Consider the following 19,485-nt stretch of genomic DNA (forward strand, 5'->3'; position numbering starts at 1 on the left):
GAATGGGTCTTTCTCTACATGGTCTTTCATCATCACAGGGACTACAGTGAGCTTGCTCACATGGTGGCAGTAGTTTCAAGAAGGAGAACCCAGTTCCCACATGCTTATCAAGCTTCTTCTTGCTTCACATTTCCTGATGTCCAGTCGGCCAAAGCAAGTCACGTGACCAGAGACCATGTGGGAGGGGACTGCGGGAGTTGGGGGGATGGATACCAGAAGGCCTGATTCATCTGGAAACCATTAAAGAAAAAACCCACCTAGCAGGTTACAGTTTTTCCCTGTTTTTTGTGGGAGGGGGAACACATCTTTCTGATTAATCATCATTGTAAAGTATGTTATTCTGCTCTTTGTTTTCCTTCCTCTTATGATAAGTTTGCATGGAATTTGACTTTGATACTCTGTTTCTTTCTTTCTTTTTTTTTTTTTTTTTAGTTTTTAGATTTAGAAATTAGTTTTCCTGAACTTTTGGAAGATGATGTTGTTTAGGGTAGCTTTTCTAATTGAACTTCTTCTGTTGTTTTCATGAAGTGTCAAAATCCAAGGCAGCTTGCTATCTGGGATTTCCTGGTTCATTCTACTTGCCTACTTTTATTTTTTTATTTTTAAAGATTTTATTTGTTAGAGAGAGCACAAGCAGGGGGGAACAGCAAAGGGAGAGGGAGCAGCAAGCTCCCTGCTGAGCAAGGAGCCTGATGCGGGACTTGATCCCAGGATCCTGGGATCATGACCAGAGCTGGCAGATGCTTAACCGACTAAGCCACCCAGGCACCCTACTTGCCTACTTTTAGCTAGAGCTTTTATTTCTTTTATCTGTAGGGTCCCCATCCCGCTCAGTTTTAGTTCTACTTCCAACAGTTTCTCCTTGGGGCTCCTTCTAGAAGGGAGCTCCAGCTGGAGGATGACAGAGATTTGGGGTTCCAGACTGACCTGCTCCTGCAGAGCTTACCAAGGGCCCCTTCACCCACCTGACACTGGACTGGACAAGCTCCTCCAGGTTTTAGCCACTGTTCTCCAGCTAGCCAGCTGGGCCCCCCCCCGTAAATACCTGCTGGCTGTCTTGCACCTCTCTGTTCTTTGGTCCATCATATGCTGCCTTGTTTCTTCTCTGTGTTTCCTTCTCTACAGAAATCACTCCCATGGGAGTCTTGTCACTGTTGCTGGTTTGTTCCCACGCACTTACATTTTGGGGCTTGTGGGGGGACAATTTAGTTTTATAGTAAGTGTTCCTCATGGGTTTTGACTTAGCTATTCATCTGCTCTGTCAGTTTATGTGTGTTGATCTGTAGAGATTCAAAAACCATGTCATCACCTCCCAGAATTCACTACGTGTGTCACTCATCTCTTATTTACTAAATAAATGAAATAAATGAAGTTTGGCCACAAGTCATAGTAAAAATAGTACTTCTTAGTATTTGCTATGTGCTCAGCCCTTGAACTAAGTTCTTTCCATCCACAGCTTTATCTAATGCTGACAAACTTGGAGCGGGCACAATTATTTCTTCCTACTTTAGAGCTGAGGAAACAAGCTAAGGGGGCGTGAGGGACCCACCCAGGCAGATGTTGGTGACAAGAGTCAGACTCAGGTCAGCATGGATACCAGAAGGTATGCATACAAATGAATCTGTTCCCTTGAGATAGTCCCCTTGGGATGCTGGATATTTATACCAATAAGGCCTTCACAGTTGAAGGTCTTTCTGTAATCCCTTTCCAGAAGTTTCCAGAGCTTAGGCCAGTCCATCCAAGGAGACACTGACTTGACAAATGGGTGGGAGAATGGGATGAAAGGGGTGTTAAGGCTGCTGCCCAGGCTTCCGGTGGAGGTGTGTGGGGAGCACAGCAGGGGCTGCAGGCGGGTGGGGTTCCAGGAGTCCCAAGTTTGAATTTGAGGTGTCTCTGGGAGGTACTATCCAGGCTTCTGGAGTGATGCGGACAGCATCCGTGGACTGGGGAGTTACCAACGCTGAGATGCAGCAAAGCCAAGGTAGGGACAGAATCCCCCAGGGAGGATGCAGGAGAGAAGAGCACCAAGCCTGAGGCCCAGGGGACACTGCCAGGAGGAGCACATAGAACTGAAGGAACCATCATCTGCAGAAGGGCAGTGAGGAGAGAAAGATGACATGGAGAGAAGCAGCTCCCATTTGGAGCTGCCTCCATAACCTTATAAAGTTAGTTCTGACTTCCTTTAGGCTGTTCCCAAAAAGCAGATCCATCTCCAGGAATATAGAGCCCCGGCCACTGGAGAAATGTAAGGCGGTATTATACCAACCCTTTCTTTCCTGCCCCTGCCCCGCCACCATGCAGAGCAGCCTTGCCCATCACCTCCGCAGAGACTCCACCGGGCCTTCCCCTGTCTCATTTCCTGGCTTCCCACTGATGTCCTGGCTCTCAGCCTCTGGAAAAGCAGACCAGTGGTGACCCAGCTGGCCATTCTCCACAGTGGCCCCACCACCAAGAGGGAGAGGAAAACCAACATGTATTGTGACCCTGCTGCATGTTTGTCATTGCCTGTAATCCTCAGAAGACCCACATGCAGCTGCTACTTCTCTCCATTTTATCTGTGAGGAAGCTGAGGTCCATGGGGGGTTAATTAAGCTGCCCAGAGTTACCCAGCTCCATGTCTACATGGATCCAAAGTCCATGCTTTGGCCACTATACCAAGCTGCCTTTCGACACTGAGTTCCTGTGTCATAAAGCTGTATTTCTCAGACAAGAAAAACATTTATTGTCCCAAGTGTGTGTAGGATTTGAGACTCCTGGTGTCCTTCTATTTAGAGGAGCTTCAGTCCTGAATTAATAAACAGGGGCACAGGAGAGATTTTTATGGGATTTAGCAGGCACCAAATGGATATATTTTCAAACACCATAGAGGTTGACAGTACCAGGAAGTGGGAGTTTATTGGGGAAGACAGGATGAGGCCTCTCTCAGTAAATTCAAATCCTACAGCTCCCAGGGCTATAAACTCCTGAGGTCAAGTGTCAGGTTTGTCGATTTTGTTCACTTGTACTGTTCAGTTCAAAGGCCCAATAACAAGCTCCCAGAATGTTCCAAACACAGATTCAGAGAACAGGCTGATGAGTAAGCTCCCAGAGGTTGCTCATGAAGGATGATCCTGGAAGAAATATTTGCATAGAACTGAATTTTCATTAATTAAAGAGCAGATGGAATTCACAATCAGAGAAAAAAAGAAATCCCTCTGAACTATGCCCGATTAGAAGTCAGAAATATTCCAGCAGCCACCCTGGGCTTCAGAGTTTATTCATCGGCGGTGAAGTAAAGAGTTGAGCATTCATTCAGCAAATATTTATGGGACGTTTAGAAGATGAAGGGCTCGGAGTCAGGCACTGGGGCTCAGAGGGGAGTGATGCTCTCTGGGCCCTCGGGGGCTCACCGTCTAGTGGGGCAGGCAGATGTGAACAAGACACTGTCGAGACGGATTCCTGGAGAAGGTGACGGTCTGAGTTAGACTCTGAGGGTGTGCTCAGAGTTTGCCTGTTGGGTAAGGATGAGGAGATAACATTGCAGGCAGAGGCATCAGCCAGGGAGGAGGTGCAGGGGAGGCAACAGCATGGTGTGTTGGGGGACAGTTGTAGTTCCATTTCTTCTATGGATAGAACAAGATGGGGTGGGGAGGGAGGAAAGAGACAGGCCAAAACATGAGGGTCTTGGATGCCGTGGTAAAGGGCCTGAGGAGCCAGCCGAAAGTCAGGAGAGGGTCCAGGTGAAGCGTCGCCTTCAGCATGGGGCAGTTTGGGTGTCTTTCACTTAGTGGCTGCCTGAACTTGGGCCCATCTCATTACCTGACATAATGCACATAAAGTGCTCAACATGATGAACGCTCAGAAAGTTTGGCTGCCAAACCACGTGACCTAACAGTTTTCTCATCTGAGAAATGGGATTAGCGATGATGCAATCTGCCTTAGTCGGTTGTCTGTGAGGATTTCATGGCATGGATATGGAAGGTACATAACATAATCTCCGACAAATGGTATATGCACAGATCTGGGAGCTGATAGTATTGTTGTTATTGTTGCCATGGTTATGATTTAGACAGTTGATTATTTGGTACCTGCTTAGCATTGGGAATCCAGGGCCTGGATTGGGAACTCCCTTGCCTTATGGCACTCACAGTCCAGCAGGGAAAACAGACCCTAAACAGCTGGTTCATTTAGGAGCTGGGTTGGCTGGAGGATGCTGGGTGCACTGGGGGATCACGGGGCTGGTGCCTTGTCTGATTTCACCCAACATTAGTTCCCTTCCCTAGGGGGCTGTAGTGAGCAGACAAGGGTGGTTGCCGAGCCATCATAATGATGCTAGTATGTTCCTTATTGAAATGATCAAGGCTAGTGACATTTTCTGCTCCCTGTACCAGAGGAAGTGAGAGAGCCAGCATTCAGACCCAGGCCAGTGAGGCTGCAGTGCCCAATATCTTTCCTGAGAACCTGTCATTCAGTCATTCATTCATTTCTCCATCCATCCATCTATCCATTCATCCATCCATCCATCCTCACAAATCTATTGAGTACCTTTTATGTGCCAGGTAATGTTCTATGGCCCCAAAATACATCTGTGAACAAACAGATAATTTTCCTGCACTCATTGGTTTGGCTATTTATAAGGTAGACAATCACCTTAAAAATCCACAACTCATAAATATATAGTTTGAGATGTTTATTTTTGAGTGACAATTTTCCTGCAGTAAAATGCATTCTTTTAGTGCACAGTTCTATGAATTTGGACAAACACAGTCATGTAAGCACTACCACAATGAAAGTATAGAACAGTTCCATCACCCCCAAGATTCTCTCATCCCAGTCCCTAGCAACCAGTGATTGGTTCAGACTATTCCAGAGAGTCATAGAAATGGAGTCATATTGTCTATAGCCTTTTGAATCTGGGTTTTTTTCACTTTGAATGATGCATTTGAGATTTACTCATGTTGTGTGTATCAGTAGCTTTCCCTTTGATTGGTAAGTAGAACTCTATTGGATGAGTAGACGCAATGAGTTCATCCATTCACTAGCTGAAGGACACTTGAGTTGTTTCCAGTTGTACATAATTATGAATAAGGCCCTATAAACATTGCTTTCAGGTTTTCATACGAACTTAAGTTTCCACTTCTCCAGAATAATTACCTAGAAGTGGGATTGTTGGGTCATGTGGCAAGCATATGTTGAACTTTCTGGGAAACTGACAAACTGTTATCCAGGATGATTGGACCATTTTATATCCCCACAAGCAATGCATGAGCGTTCTGGCTTCTCTGCATCCTCACCAGTATAGGGTATTGCCCTGAGGTTATTGCTCTTCTTATCGGCCCATCTAATAGGTAGGGAATAGTTTTATTTTGCAAGTCCGTAATGACTAATGGTGTGCTACATATTTTCATTTGCTTATTTGCCATCCATTTACCTTCTTTATGAAAGTGTCTACTCAAATCATTTGGTCATTAATGATTTTTATTAATCAAGCTTTGAGAATTCTTTATATATCCTGGAAATAAGTCCTTCATCTGCTGAGTGTTTTGCAAAAATTTTGGCCAGTCAGTGGTTTGTCTTCCTATTGCCATAATAGAATCTTTTTAGAACCAGAAGTTTTAAATTTTGATGAAGTCCAATTTTTTAAAAGATTTTATTTCTTGATCATGTCTTTGATGTCATATCTAAACATCTTTTCCTCACATGAGTTCACAACGATTATTTTCCTTTGTTTTCCTGTAAAAGTTTTATACTTTTGGATTTTACATTTAAAGCTACATGCATTTTTAATTTAGTTCTTAATGTGGCATGAGGCGTGAATCAAGCTTTATTTATTTGCAAAGAACTGTCCAATTGCTCCAGCACCCTTTGTTGAAAAGACTGTTCTTTTTCCACTGCATTGCCTTTGCAACCTTGTCAAAACTCAATTGACCATAAATGTGTGGGTCTATTTCTGGATTTTTTTTTCTGTTCCATTGGTCTATTTGTTTAGGTTCTACCTGATATCATACTTTTCCAATAATATTTTGCAATAATACTTGAAATCAGGTATGGAGAGTCTTCCAACGCTTTTTTTTCTTTTCAAAAGTATTTTAGCTATACTAGGGCTTTTCTCTTTTCACTGAAACCTGAGAATCCACTTGTTAATTTCTACAGAAAAAAATTCTGGATTTTTGTTAGGCTCGAGCTGAATCTGTAGATAAGTTTAGATAGAAATGGCACCCTAACAATGTGGAATCTTCCAATCACAGAATATCTCTCCATATATTTAGGACATCTTGGATTCTCTCATCAGCATTATATAGTTTTCAGCATACAGATTTTGCACATATTTTGTAACACTTGATACCTAAGTATCTTACAGATTTTTGATACTATCTAAATATCACTTTTAAAAAAATAGTTACCATCTTCTTCATCTGTTCGTCAGCAAATGGACACTTAGGCTGTTTCCATAATTTGGCTATTATAGATAAACATTGAGGTGCATGTAAGATGTGCATGTAAGATATCACATCATATAGATATAGATATAGATATGATATAGATATATGTTTTTTGTACTTACTCTTTATCAGGTTAAGGAAGTTTCCATGTATTTCCAATTTTCTGAGGGATTTTTTAAAAATCATAAATGCATGTTGGATTTTGTGAAATATCTTTTCTCAATCTATTGAGATAATCATATGGTTTCTCTTCTATAATCTGTTGAAATACATTGATTGATTTTGGAAGTTTGAACTTCCTCATATTTCCAGAATAAATCTCATTTGGTCATAATGTATTTTCCTTTTAAAATAATGCTGGAATCAATTTGCTAATACCTCATTTACAATATTTACCTCCAGGTTAATGAGGAACATTTTAGTTTTCTTTTTCTTGTAACATCTTTGTGTAATTTTGGTACCAGAGTAATGCTGGCATTGTGAGTTGGGAAATAGTCCCTCCTCTTCTAGTTTCTGGAAAAATTCATGTAGAGTTGGTATTATTTCTAGCATCTGTTTGGTAGAATTGGCCAGTGAAGGTATTTTCCTGTGAAGAACTCTAGTGAGGACTGGAGTTCTTAACAGGAAGCTTTTTAACTATGAATCTGATTCCTTTAATAGACATGGGTCTGTTCTATTTATCTAATTCTCATTAAGTCAGAAGAAGTAAATACATATTCGGTAGGAATTGGTCATTTATGTCTTCCAAAAAATTTCTCTGTGTCATGTAAACTTGCAAATATTTGGGTTTATTGTTATTTGTAATATCCCCTTGTTACCTTTTTAATGAGTGTTGATTATGCAGTGATGTCTCCTCTTTCATTCCTGATTTGGTCATTTGTGTTTGCTCTGATTTTTCCTGATAATTTTGGCTAGAGGTTTATCAAAGAGCTCATCTTTTTAAAGAACGAGTTTTTAGTTTCATTGATTTTCTCTGTTTTATTGATTTCTGCTCTGATCTTTATTACTTTCTTCTGTTTGCTTTGAGTTTAATTTGTTCTCATTCTAGTTTATTAAGATGGAAATATAAATTATTGATTTGAGTCTTGTCTTTCTCCAATATAAGCATTTAATGCTCTGTCAATTCTGTCCTAAGTCCAGCCTTGGCTATATTCCACAAATGTGGATGTATTATGTTTTCATTCTCATTCAGTTACAAACACTTTCCAACTTCCCTGTGACTCACTCTTTCACCCATGGGTGATTTAGATGTCACTTCATAATTTTCAACAATATTTGGGAGTTTGCTATCCCTCTTTCTGTTGTTGATGTCCAGCTTAATTCTGTGATGGTCAGAGAAATCCCTTATATGATTTTCTTTTCTATTTTTTTAATTGGTAAAGTTTGTTTTATGGTCTAGATATGGTCTATCTTGGTGAATATTCCATGTTCTTGTGCAGAGAGTGTGTATGCTCTTCTTTGGTCATATCTCCTATAAATATCAATTAGATCCTAAATATTCTTATTGGTTTTCTGTCTACTTGTTATATCAGTTACTAAGAGAAGTGTGTTGAAATCCCCAACTATAATTGTGAATTAGTCTGTTTTTCTTTGCATTACAGTTTTGTCTCATGTATTTTGATGTTCTGCTGTAAGGTGTGTACATTTTTAGGATTATTACATCTTCTCGGTAAATTGCTGCAGGTATCATTATATAATATTCCTCTTGTTCCTTGTTCTGAATTCTACTTTGTGTGATATTAATATAGCCACTTCAGCTTTCTTTTGTTAATGTTTGCATGGTATTTCCAATGGTGTGCTGGTAAATATTTAATGATTAGATCTCTGGTAAAAAAAAAAAAAGAAAAGAAAAGAAAAAAAGGAGTAGAAGAGGAGGAGGAGAAGAAGCAGAAGAAGAAGAAGAGCACTGATTTGTAGATTCTGCTGATTTTTGTGATGTAAGTCCACCCACCATGGCTGACTTCACGTTATCAGTGTGATATCATCAAACACAGAGGAGGGGAGAGATGAGCTAATATGTCTTTTCCAGCATGCCCCTGATTATATCTTTTTCCATCCATTCATTTTTAACCTCTATCTTTATATTTTAAATACATGTCATGTAGGCAGTCTTTTTTATCCATCTAATAATCTCTGCCTTCCCATTGATATTTAGACCATTTATATTTAATATAATTATTGATATGGTTGGATTACATTCTATCACCTTGCTTTCCTTCTCTTTGGCCCATTTGTTCTTTGTTCATTTGCTGCTCTTCTTCTGCTTTATTTTGGATTACTTGATCATTATATTCCACTTTAACTCCCGTACTGGGTTAGTATTTATACCTCTTTTTAAAAAATATAGTTTAGAGGTTGCCCTATATTTGTAATATACATTATCAATTAATCAGAATCTACCTTGAAATCATACCATTTCATGTATAATGTAAGAATCTTAGAATAATGTACTCCCAGTTCCTCCCACCCATCTTTTGTTTTATTGTGCTGTAGATACATAATTAATTGATTTTATTTTTACTTCAAACAGTCAATTATATTTTACAGTGGTTAGAAATAAGAAAAATTGATTTGATATTTACCTTCCTTTTTCCCATTTCCAATATTTTTTATTTCTTTGTGCAGCTTCAGTTTCTATAGGGTATCATATTCATTTTACCTGAAGGGCTTGCTTCAAAAATTCTTGTAGTGAAAGCCTAGTGGTAGTGAACTCCTTCATTCTTTTGTTTGTTGGAAAAAGTCTTCATTTGCTTACATTTTAAAAAGAGATCGTATTGTGACTAACATAATAAAATTAAATTAAATTAAAAAAATAAATAAAACAAAACAGAAACAAACTCAAAAACAATCAAAATAAAAAGAGATGTTAACAGAATTCTGGATTCACAGGGTTTTTTTTCTCTTTCAGCACTTAAGTATGTCACTCTATTGCTTATGGCAATGTTTCTAACAACAAATTTACTACAATTCTTTGGTTTTAGATATGATGTGCCTAGGTGTGTTGTTTTGTTATCCTTTTGTGTTTATCCTGGTTGGTGTTCTCTGAGCTTCTTGGATATGTGTGGTTTGATGACTCATAATTTTTTGGAAAATTCCTGGTCATTATCTGCAAATATTTCATATTTCTCTCTCTCTCTCATCTATTTCTGGAATTTTAATTATATATGTGTTAGACTTTTCATATTTCCTCATAGCAATTGGATGCTCTGTTATTTTTTTTCTACTTTTTTCTCTTAGTGTTTCACTTTGAATAATTTTGTTTGACCTATCTTCAAATTCACTTCTTCTTTCCTTGGCAGTTTCAAGTCCTACTGGGGAGCCTGTTGGAGGCATACTTTATCTCTGGTGTTATGTTTGGTTTGTTTTTATTATTATTAGCTTTTCCATCCAATTATTTTATAGATTCCATCCTTTGGTTGAAATCTCCATCTTTTAATGGGTACTGTCTATTTTTTCCACTAGAATATTTGAAATGTTTTAAATTCCTTGTCTGTTAGTTCTAACATCTGGTTCATATCCAAATATGCTTCTGTTGATTACTGTGTTTCTATTTGTTTTGTTTTTTTTTTTCCTTTTTGTCATGTGTCTCATAACTTTTGGTTAAAGACTGAACATTTTGTGCAGGACAGTGTTTATGCCTGGAAATGGGCATGTCTCTCCCACTACTGTGCCTTTAGTGTTGTACGTGTATGGAAGAATGGAGTTAATCTAATCAGCAGTTGAGCTGAATCTGGGTTGGTATGATTATCCTCAATGTACTTCCTCTCAAGTTAGTGTTCCCTCAATGTTCCTGTTCCATCTCCAGCTTTAGTCTTTCCCCTTAGGCCTGTGCTTTAAAGAGGGTCTCCTGTTCCTTCTGTTCCCTGGCAGGAGACTTCTCTTTCTTGTTACTTGATACTTGGTCTGGTTGGGGTGGTAGGGTGAGAGGAGAACATGTTCCCTGTTGTCTTGGCTCAGCCAGTCTTAGGTGGGTTCTGTGTCATCCATGGTCTTGTCTTGGGGGTGGGTCTTTCTCGTTGATCCTGTGTCTCTCCCAGCAATGGGAAACCATGAATTGTCTGAGCCCAGGATAATTTTTTTGTCCCTTTCCCAGGGGTAGAGATTTTATTTTTCTGTTCCTTGCCCCTCATGCTCAGTGAGTATTCACCTGTGCCCCTGTGGTCACAGAAATCTTCTGCCTTTCCTCCTTTAGCTCAAGGATTTTGACCTGTAGGGGTATGGGGAGGTGGATCCAGGAAGGACTTTGGGCCCTCTTAAAGTAGTAGCTGCTCTCTTCCCCAAATCCCACATTAAGGCAAGCTTTCTACAGCCTCCTGCCTTCTCCTAGTCCTTTCATGAATTCACAGTGAGGTCAGCAGAGAAGAGCTGTGAGGAGGGGTGAATCCCCCTTGCATCTGGACAAACAGTGGTTCTATTCTCTCACTTAAGTCCGCATACAACCTTCAGCAATTCAATAAACATTTTAGCAGAAGTCTCTTACCCTCTTCTGTGGCATCCCTGTCTCCTTCCCATGCTATTCCCAAGATAAGCCAGTACTCACAGCCCTCTCTCTTCTCAGAGTAACTGTCTTTTCCTTAGACTTCAGACTAGTCAGATTTGAGAAAAATTATGGTTTTGTAGATGATCTAGATTTTTCTCATTGTTAGGTTGAGAGAGACCCTCTTTCCAACTCCTGCATTTTGAACAGAAGCAGAATTGTCTGAGGTCTTTGATATGATGGAAAAGAGAGATGAATTAAATTGGAGGGGTCAAAAGTAATTTTGCTGAGGAAGTAACTTTTCAGATAGGTCCTAAAGGATGAGTAAGTGTTGTGTAGTATAAAGGGATGTAAAAAGCTTTGCAAGAAGATAGAACTGCATTTGCCAAGGCCCTGAGGCAAAAAAAGAGCTTTGTCACATAGAAAGAACCAAAAGAAAGCTAGTGTGGCCTGAGCAAAGTAGGCCAGGAGAATGAGTCTGCAGAAGCATGCAGGGCCAGATCATGCACTACCTGAGTGCCATGTCCAAGCTTTTGGTTTCTATATATAGCAAGTTCACTGGGAAATTTTAAAGAGCATTAACTTTCAGGGTGCCTAGGTGGCTCAGTGGATTAAGCATCTCACTCTTGGTTTTGGCTCAGGTCAGGATCTCAGTGTTATGAGATCGAGTCCCATATCTGGCTCCCCATTCATCGGGAAGCCTGCTTGTGATTGTCTCACTCTCCCTCTGCCCCTCCCCCCACTCACGTGTTCTCTCAAATAAATAAATATCATTAATTTTTTGATAAATAGAATATGGAATCCTTTAAGAGAGTGGCACTACATAAATGAACTTTTCTATCAGCATAACATCTATTAGATCCCCAATTTCACATATTGACTCTGTAAAATGCACTGAGTCTAACCCTGTGCTTCCAGTTAGAACACCATTCTCTAGGAAAACTTCCAAAGACCTTTTTTTAATCTACTAGTTTAATCTGACATGTTTCGCATGAAGTCATTTTCTGGTCCTGGCGCATCATTTATGTCTACACCTCATCAGAGCTTCTGTATTTACTTACTGGCCAATGATACTTCTCCTCCTCTTCCTCTTCTCATGTAGACTCGTGAAGTCTAATGGTCAACCTCTGAATAGCATCTCACGTATTCTAATGAAACCAGTTTTCAGTTTCCATTAATGCTGCTTATGTCCCAGAAAGGGAGAAGTTATCAGACTGACACAGCAGTTTCATTTTGTCTCAGTGTAATATGTAAGCGTGTGACACTTGAGTTCATTTGGCTAGCTACAGAGCCAAAGAAATATAAATTACACCCAAGGGATCTAGACAGAAAGCCAGGCATGCTGCTTATCTCTGCTTTTCACAGCTTTTCAGCACACTTTAATGCAAAGAATTATGATGGAGCTCGTGAATCATTTGGGGAACAGGTACAACATGTACCTCTATGATCTGGGCTTTCATTTATGTGTGCATTTCATTGCTCATGCAATAATGAGTTGATATAATGGTAACTAGCTCACATCTGTTGAGAACTTGCTATGTGTCTGTCCCTGTACTCAATGCATCACATATGTTATCTCACTAGAGGGTAGGGGCTATTATTATTCCACAGAATATGACACTTATACAGGGATTAAGTGCTTGCCCAATGACAAATAGCCAGCAATGGTAGCCACTGAGATTTGAAGTTAGGTCTCTGTGACCAACTTCTTTGCTGCTATGATGCATTGAGCATCTACTTCTAGATCAGCTTCATGCTAATCCTTGAGCCTCTGGGACTGACTAAGTCATATCCCTGCCCTCAAAGGGTTCACAGCCGAGTGATAAAGGTGGAAATGTATGCCATTAATTAAATTATAGCATGATCAGTGCTGCAAGGGAGGTACAGACCAGAACATAGATTGATGTACTTGGCCAGGAGAGGGGGGAAATGGGAATAGAGGAATAGCGTGAGACTCCATGAACATTCCACAGGGGGAGTGAAATGTGGTCTGAGTCTTGAAGTAGGAGTAGGAGTCCATGAGTATAAAAAATAGGGTGAAAATTATCAGACAAGTCACAGAGAATTAAAAGTAAAGAATATCCTACTTCTTTCAGTTGGCATAATGAGCTATATAATAAAGACAGTACCCAAATGTGAGGTTGGAGCCGGTCTTTAGGAATTCTTGTGCTAGGGCCTTTGAACTTTATTCTGTAGCAAATAGAAAAACTTGGAATGATTTTAATTATGTGATTTGAACACATGAATAATAACAATACAACAACAACAAAATTAAATAGCACTTACTGGCACTTAATATGGGCTCAATAAATACATACATAATTTCATTTTCTCTTCACAAGATTATATAGCAAATATTACTATTCCTTTTTGCAGATGAGGAAAGCTGAGATACAAATAAGAGGTGGAGTAGCTTGCCCAAGGCCATTATACCAATAAGCATGGGAGCTGAGGTTCATTTGCAGGCCTGAAAAATTCCTACATTCACACCTTTCACCCCTCTCTTTCACTGATTCTACTGATTCAGATGGAGGTTAGAATGCCAGGCTGGAGTAAGTGAGAGGCCATGGTGTGTCCAGGCAGAGATGAAACAGAGTAGGGAGGAAGTTTCTGGAAGAGGAAAATGAAAGTCTTGGGGCCAATCAAATGATCAAAAGCAGAGACTGAAGGAGGGTAGAGTCCAGGAGACTCCTCCATTCTGACTCGTGCAACCGAGCAGACGGTGGGCTGGGACTGAGACCCCAGGAGGAGGGCAGTTGGAGAGGGACAAGTTTGCTTGGGCAGGTTCAGTGTGCAGTGCCCATGGGACCGCTAGGTGGAGGTGTCCAGGAGGCAGCTGGATGCACAGATCTGGCCATCCTGCTGGCCAGGATGTACAAGCTGGAGACAGGGTCTTGCCATGAAGAAAGGACCAGCGGGCAGAACACCTGGGTTCTGTCCTAGCTGGGCTGGAAGTCACTGAACTCCAAATGGATTTACCTCCCTCACCTAGAAAATGTAGGGGAGGGAGGAAATTACCATGAAGGTCCCCTCTAGGCTGAAACGTGGTAATTCTATGTTCTCAGTCAAGGAGGCAATTACGTGTAGGAACAGATCCTGGAAGCCGGTCGTCGACTTGTAGGCTAAACATTGACTAGCATGCCACCCTCCGCTGCAGCAATCAAAGCCTTCAGCAATATCCATAGAGCTTAACCAGGAGGATCATAATTATAACTTAGGAGGTTATTGTATTCTTTTCATATTTTTAGTCTTGTGTGGTTAGCATAGGGTGGGCCAATCCCACCACATGCATATTTACATTTCCGGGGAAGGGGGGAGATGTTAGCGGGAGGTGAGGCTGATCTTCCAAGCCACTGGGCTGGGCTAGAGAAGCAGCAGCCATAGGTTCCATGGCTCTGGAAGGCAGTCCAGTGTGTTAGCCCCGTGCGCTCACAAGGACTCATGGGGTGTGCAACACACACCAGACTCCGTGAAAGATCCTGGGGTTGTAGCAGGAAAGGACACAGGCGCCGTCAAGGAATGTGATTCAAGAGCCAATTTCCATAGGCTTTTAAACCATTTTTATCAGTGTGCATGATCATGGTGATGAACCACTTAGTTATTTTTCTTTTGGGTTATGTTGAAACCCTAATTTCCTCCAATGTAGAATTCCTGGATCTTCATACATACTCTTGGCTTCAGTTCCAGTTGAATTAGCAGATTTAACACAATGACCTTATAGAGATTTTGGGATGTAAAACATAAATTATATATTGTGTGTGTGAAAATAAAAATAATTCATTATATATATTTATATTATATATTTATATTATATATGTTTATAATGAATTATTTTTATTTCAGCATAAGTTTGGTGTATTTTGGTGGAAAATGTCTAGATTTTGAAGGAGACGTGGTAGGATTCTGATCATCATTCTGAATGACCCCCGAGAAAGGGGCAGGGAGGGTTCAGATAAGGCACTGAGTCTCCCTGCTGCGTCATCCAGGCATGTAACTTGACTACTCCAAGCCTCAGCTTCCAAGATTAGAGATAATAATAACACTGCCTCACAAGGTCCTTCTGAGGATAAAATGAGTTAACACATGCAAAACTGTAGGATGTGCTCTGTAAATATTAGCTTTGCCGAGGAGTAAATAATATATGTAAAAAAAACCTTGAACTTCTGGCACATGGTGGATGCTCCATAAAGGAAGAGGTGTATTGGGCACTAGGCTGAAAGCCATAAGAATGACGGTCCAGTCCAGCCTTTTCCACTCACGTTTTCCATGGCCCTGAAATTACCCCTTTACCTCCTCAGTTTCTCCATCTGTGGGTTGGGTGCTTTGGGGCTGGGTAGGTGTAATGTATGAAGGAACTTTGTGCCCTAGAAAGCTCTGCATGACTATTTTGTGCATGATGATGGTAGTTAGAGGTGGCATTTCCAGCGGCTGAAGATAGATTTAGAGTTGGCTGTTCCCCCACCAGGTCATTGCCAAGAAGTTTTAATCAAGAAGGACTTGGGGCATGTGGTTCATCTGTAATCCAATCGGGGTACCCAGACCTTGGATCCTGGACATCCTTTCTGCGCAAGCCATAACTAACTCCTGTTATCTGCTTGGTTTGTCATTTGCTGTCCTGGGGAGGCGGGGTGCTCTCATCATTCACTGTCCTGCAAGGAAAGCCCAGGCCTGGCCATGGCCGTGTTGGCCCATTCCATTCCTTCTGCAGCCAGACTCAACAGCAGCTAGGTCTCATTCTGTGCCGTTACGAAGATTAAATGAGCTTATACCTATGAAACTCTTAAAGCAAGGCTTATTGGTACATGCAGACGCTCCGTGAAGATTCCCTGTTTTTATTAGCAGTGTATCAGGAGCTTAGAACAGTGCTTGGTACATAGAAAGGTACATAGTTTGTGGTTTGTATTATAGTCGTTCATTTATTTAGTCAGTAAACAAAGCTTTCCCACTTTTCTTCATGGCAGGCATGCATGAAGAACAAGCAAGACACCATGACAGTCCCTGCCCTCGGGGAGCTCAAGGTCTAGTGACAAGCAGACAAATGAGCAAAAATGCAGCCGGGGGTGTGAATGTTGCCATCAAGAGATGCCTAGGGAAGGTGGGGTCAGGAGGAAGCCCAAATCTAATCTGGAGGGAGGAGAATCGTAGGAAATAATAATATCAGAGAGGTATTTTGAAGAGCAGATGACGCACGTAATGAACGTTGTAGTATTTGGGACTGTAGTAGCTTCCTGGAGGAGATAACTCTGGAGCTGTACCTTTTGTGAGACAGCCCTGGTGAATTAGGGGAGAGAACAAGAGAGAGACAGACAGACAGATGGGGAGTTCCAGGAACAGTGAGCAGCATGAGCGGCTAGAGCCCGGGGTGGCGTGGGAAAGCCCAGGGGCAGAGTATGGCTTGGAAGATCTATGGGCAGGTACTAAGAGCACTGAATGCCAGACCACGGAAGTTGGATTCACTTAACCACACAGGCTGCCAGCCCTAGTCCCTTCCATTGCTCCACCAAAACTTAAAAAAGACTCCAGGATCAAGTCACATTTCCAAGCCATGTTTGTTATTGAGTTAGGCTACTTTTGAGAGCCAGTAAAGCACATGAGCCCGTTAAAGGCTCTGACAAGTCCAGCAGGAAGGAACGTGGTTGAACCTCATCATTTCCCAGACACGTTTGACCTCAGAATCCCTCCTCCTCCAAAATGTATTCGCCTCACAAGAATCAAGTGGTATTCCCAGGAACACAGATTGTGAGACAGCCCTGAGGACAGGAAGACCTTTAAGCTGACTGCTACCATGGTCTGTGTCCCATATCAGAAAACCAACTCCCCCATCAGCAGCAAGAAGAACAGACTGGAGAAGACAACTCTGGAGGCCTGAGGACTGGTGGGGAGGCCACCGGGAGATCTGAGCAAGGGCTACACGTCTGCACAGAGGAGGAAGGGGTACAAGAGCCGTGCGGGGTAGAGTCACCTGGTGCCGACACTGGAATTTAACCATTACAATGATGGGATCCCTGAACCTGGGCGTCAGGATCCCGTAGAGCTGGGGAGTGGGTGGTCCAGGCAGCCTCTCCTCCCCATCCAGCCCGGTGGCCAGTTCCAAAACAGGGGGCACGATGACAAGATGGTCTGCGAGGGACCCTTCATTTGTGCCATGCTGAGTCTCCGAGGCCACAGGCTGTCTCTACTTCTGAGGCACGCAAGCAGTAAGCCGGACTAGCTCTGTGGCATCAGGGGTGGAAGAGCCGATCGATGTGCATTTATTAAACGCCTACTGTGTACTTGGCCTGAGCACCTGGCCCTGGAAGGGTAGGAAGGTGTAAGGGTGCATCGGGACCCATCCTGGCAGTCACTTTAGTACAGGAGGAAGGACTTTGAGGTGAGAAGACCGAGAGAGGCGAACCCCAGGTCTGCCACACCAGTTGGATGGCCGGAGCGAGTTCCTAGCCCCTCTTATTCGTTTCCTATGGCTGCTCAACGAAGTTCACAAACATGGTGGCTTGAAACAGTAGTTCACTGTCTCAAAGTTCTGGAGGCCAAATCAATATTGAAGTGTCTGCAGGGCCATGCGCCCTTTGGAGGCTCTAGAAGAGGACCCCACCTTGCCTCTTGGGCCTCTGGTGGCTCCAGGGTTCCTGGGCTTGTGGCCACTCCAATCTCTGCCTCCTCCCATGGCCCTCTCCTTTCTCCTATAAGGACGTCAGTAACTGGATTGAGGACGGGCCCTGCAGTTTATCTTGAGACGGTTTTATCTGGAGATTCTTAATTATATCTGCAAAGACCCTATTTCCAAATAGGGTCCCATTCACAGGTGCCAGAGGCTAACACTTGGATCCATCTTTAGAGGGGATACTATTTCAAGCTGCCACACCCTTCATGCCTCTACTTTCTTGTCTGAAAATGGAGATCATTACAGCACTTGTCTCATTGGGTGCTTGGGATGCTGGCGAGAGAGGTCACATGCATAAAACCCTCAGCAGAGGAAATGGACAACTGGTTGCTCTTATTCATTCATCCACATGTGAGAAGAGTCTCGTACCTGTCCTTGCAAATTTACACCTGCATGATGCTCTCGCTTCTACGCACTATGATTCCAGGCCACCAAAGTGGTCATTTTGGTGGCATATGGATTATGGCAAAAATGTTTTTCATGTTCTGTCATCAGTCCCAAGTGTGTAGGGGAGGAAAGAATGTCAGCGTCTCTGGGAGTGCAATCACAGGCCACAGATATTTGTCATTTGGTTGGTCATGACAACCAGGACAGAATGCTGCTTGTGCCCTGAATTCCAGATGGGCAGTGGCTACTGGGCATGACAAGGATTTATGGGGAGCACCTCGGCACACACAGCCATCCCTGCGCTCATGGGCGCCTTCCTGCCCCCTGCACTGTCTGAGAACATGGGCTGCGCCAGGACCCAGCCATCCAGGCCCTGGGAATGCACAGATAGCACCATGTTCCAGAAGTCTTAGCACAGAGAAAAGAGGGCAGGTGCACAGACTGAGATGCAGGGAAGGAAGTCCCTCGAGATAGGAGCTCAGTTTCAGGCTCACGGTGGGATCCAGGTGGGAAGCAGAAGAGCACAGCTCAGGGCTAGTGCCTGCTAAGAAACCAAATACTTGCTCACAGGATGCTTAATGAACAGGTGAGATTGCCACCTCTGAAGTCAAGCTGATCTACAAGGGAAAGACTGGGCAGACATCTAGATGCTAAAAATACACAAGTCAGCGTCTGGATGAAATTTAGGATGGTCCCCAGGCTTCTGGGCGATGGGGTGGATGGCGGTGAGGCTAAGCATGACAGGGAGAGGAGATCGGAATGCCAATTCTACTAATGAAAGCCATGCCTGAGGTTTCTGGAGCACTCACTCTGGCCCAGCTGGGCAGCATATTCTCTTATTTAATCCTCATAACAGCCCAATGAAGAAACTGTTCTTATTACCCACATTTCACCAGACTGAGGCAAAGAGAAGCTTACGTAACTTGTTAAACTCAGGTCCAGCCACACTGACCTGCTTACTGTTCCCCAGCATAGCCCGTCGGTTTGTTTGTAAGGCTCAGATAACCAAAGGGGACATTTCCTCCAATTCCCAATGCTGCCTCCCCCTAATTTGGACTGAGTATCTTTGTGTACTTAAAGAAATGTTGATATGAACCTTACTTCAAACAAGGATTCTGTCCATGCATGAGGCACACCTCAGCTTGGCACTTCCCTGCTGTGTGACATCCTTCATGCCGCTGGCCCTCTCTGAACCTCATCTGTAAAATGGGCCCCAGGCAAGCATGACCCTGTGGGCTCTTGTGAAGAGGTTCTCGTTAGAACCAGAGGGGGAACGTGCGCTCTAAGATACGGAGCAAATGGGGAGCATCGCCACAGGGCAGCCGGAGTCTGGCCGCTGGCTGCTAACCCAAGAGCCCAGATGGGAGCGTGCGTGTCCTGCCCCGCCTGCCTCATCCAGCCCTCCCCGTTCCCATGCCCGCTGAATGCCAGTCTGAAAATTGAGCTGAAACATCTTTAATCACAACATGTTGTGGTTCCAAGGGACAGATTTTGTCTGCCCTGACAACTGTAAAATGGAATTACGTCTGCAAGTTAAT

At 42.7% G+C, this 19,485-nt stretch overlaps 1 protein-coding gene across 2 annotated transcripts in view; it reads left to right on the plus strand.

The window, feature by feature from the left end:
- STK32B (serine/threonine kinase 32B) overlaps nucleotides 1-19,485 on the plus strand; it is a 119,055-nt gene that overhangs the window by 65,949 nt on the left and 33,621 nt on the right. The gene's annotated exons all lie outside the window — the stretch shown is intronic.

Source organism: Leptonychotes weddellii, chromosome 2 (assembly GCF_054177405.1).
Source record: "Leptonychotes weddellii isolate Sample4059 chromosome 2, ASM5417740v2, whole genome shotgun sequence".
Classification (NCBI taxonomy): domain Eukaryota; kingdom Metazoa; phylum Chordata; class Mammalia; order Carnivora; family Phocidae; genus Leptonychotes; species Leptonychotes weddellii.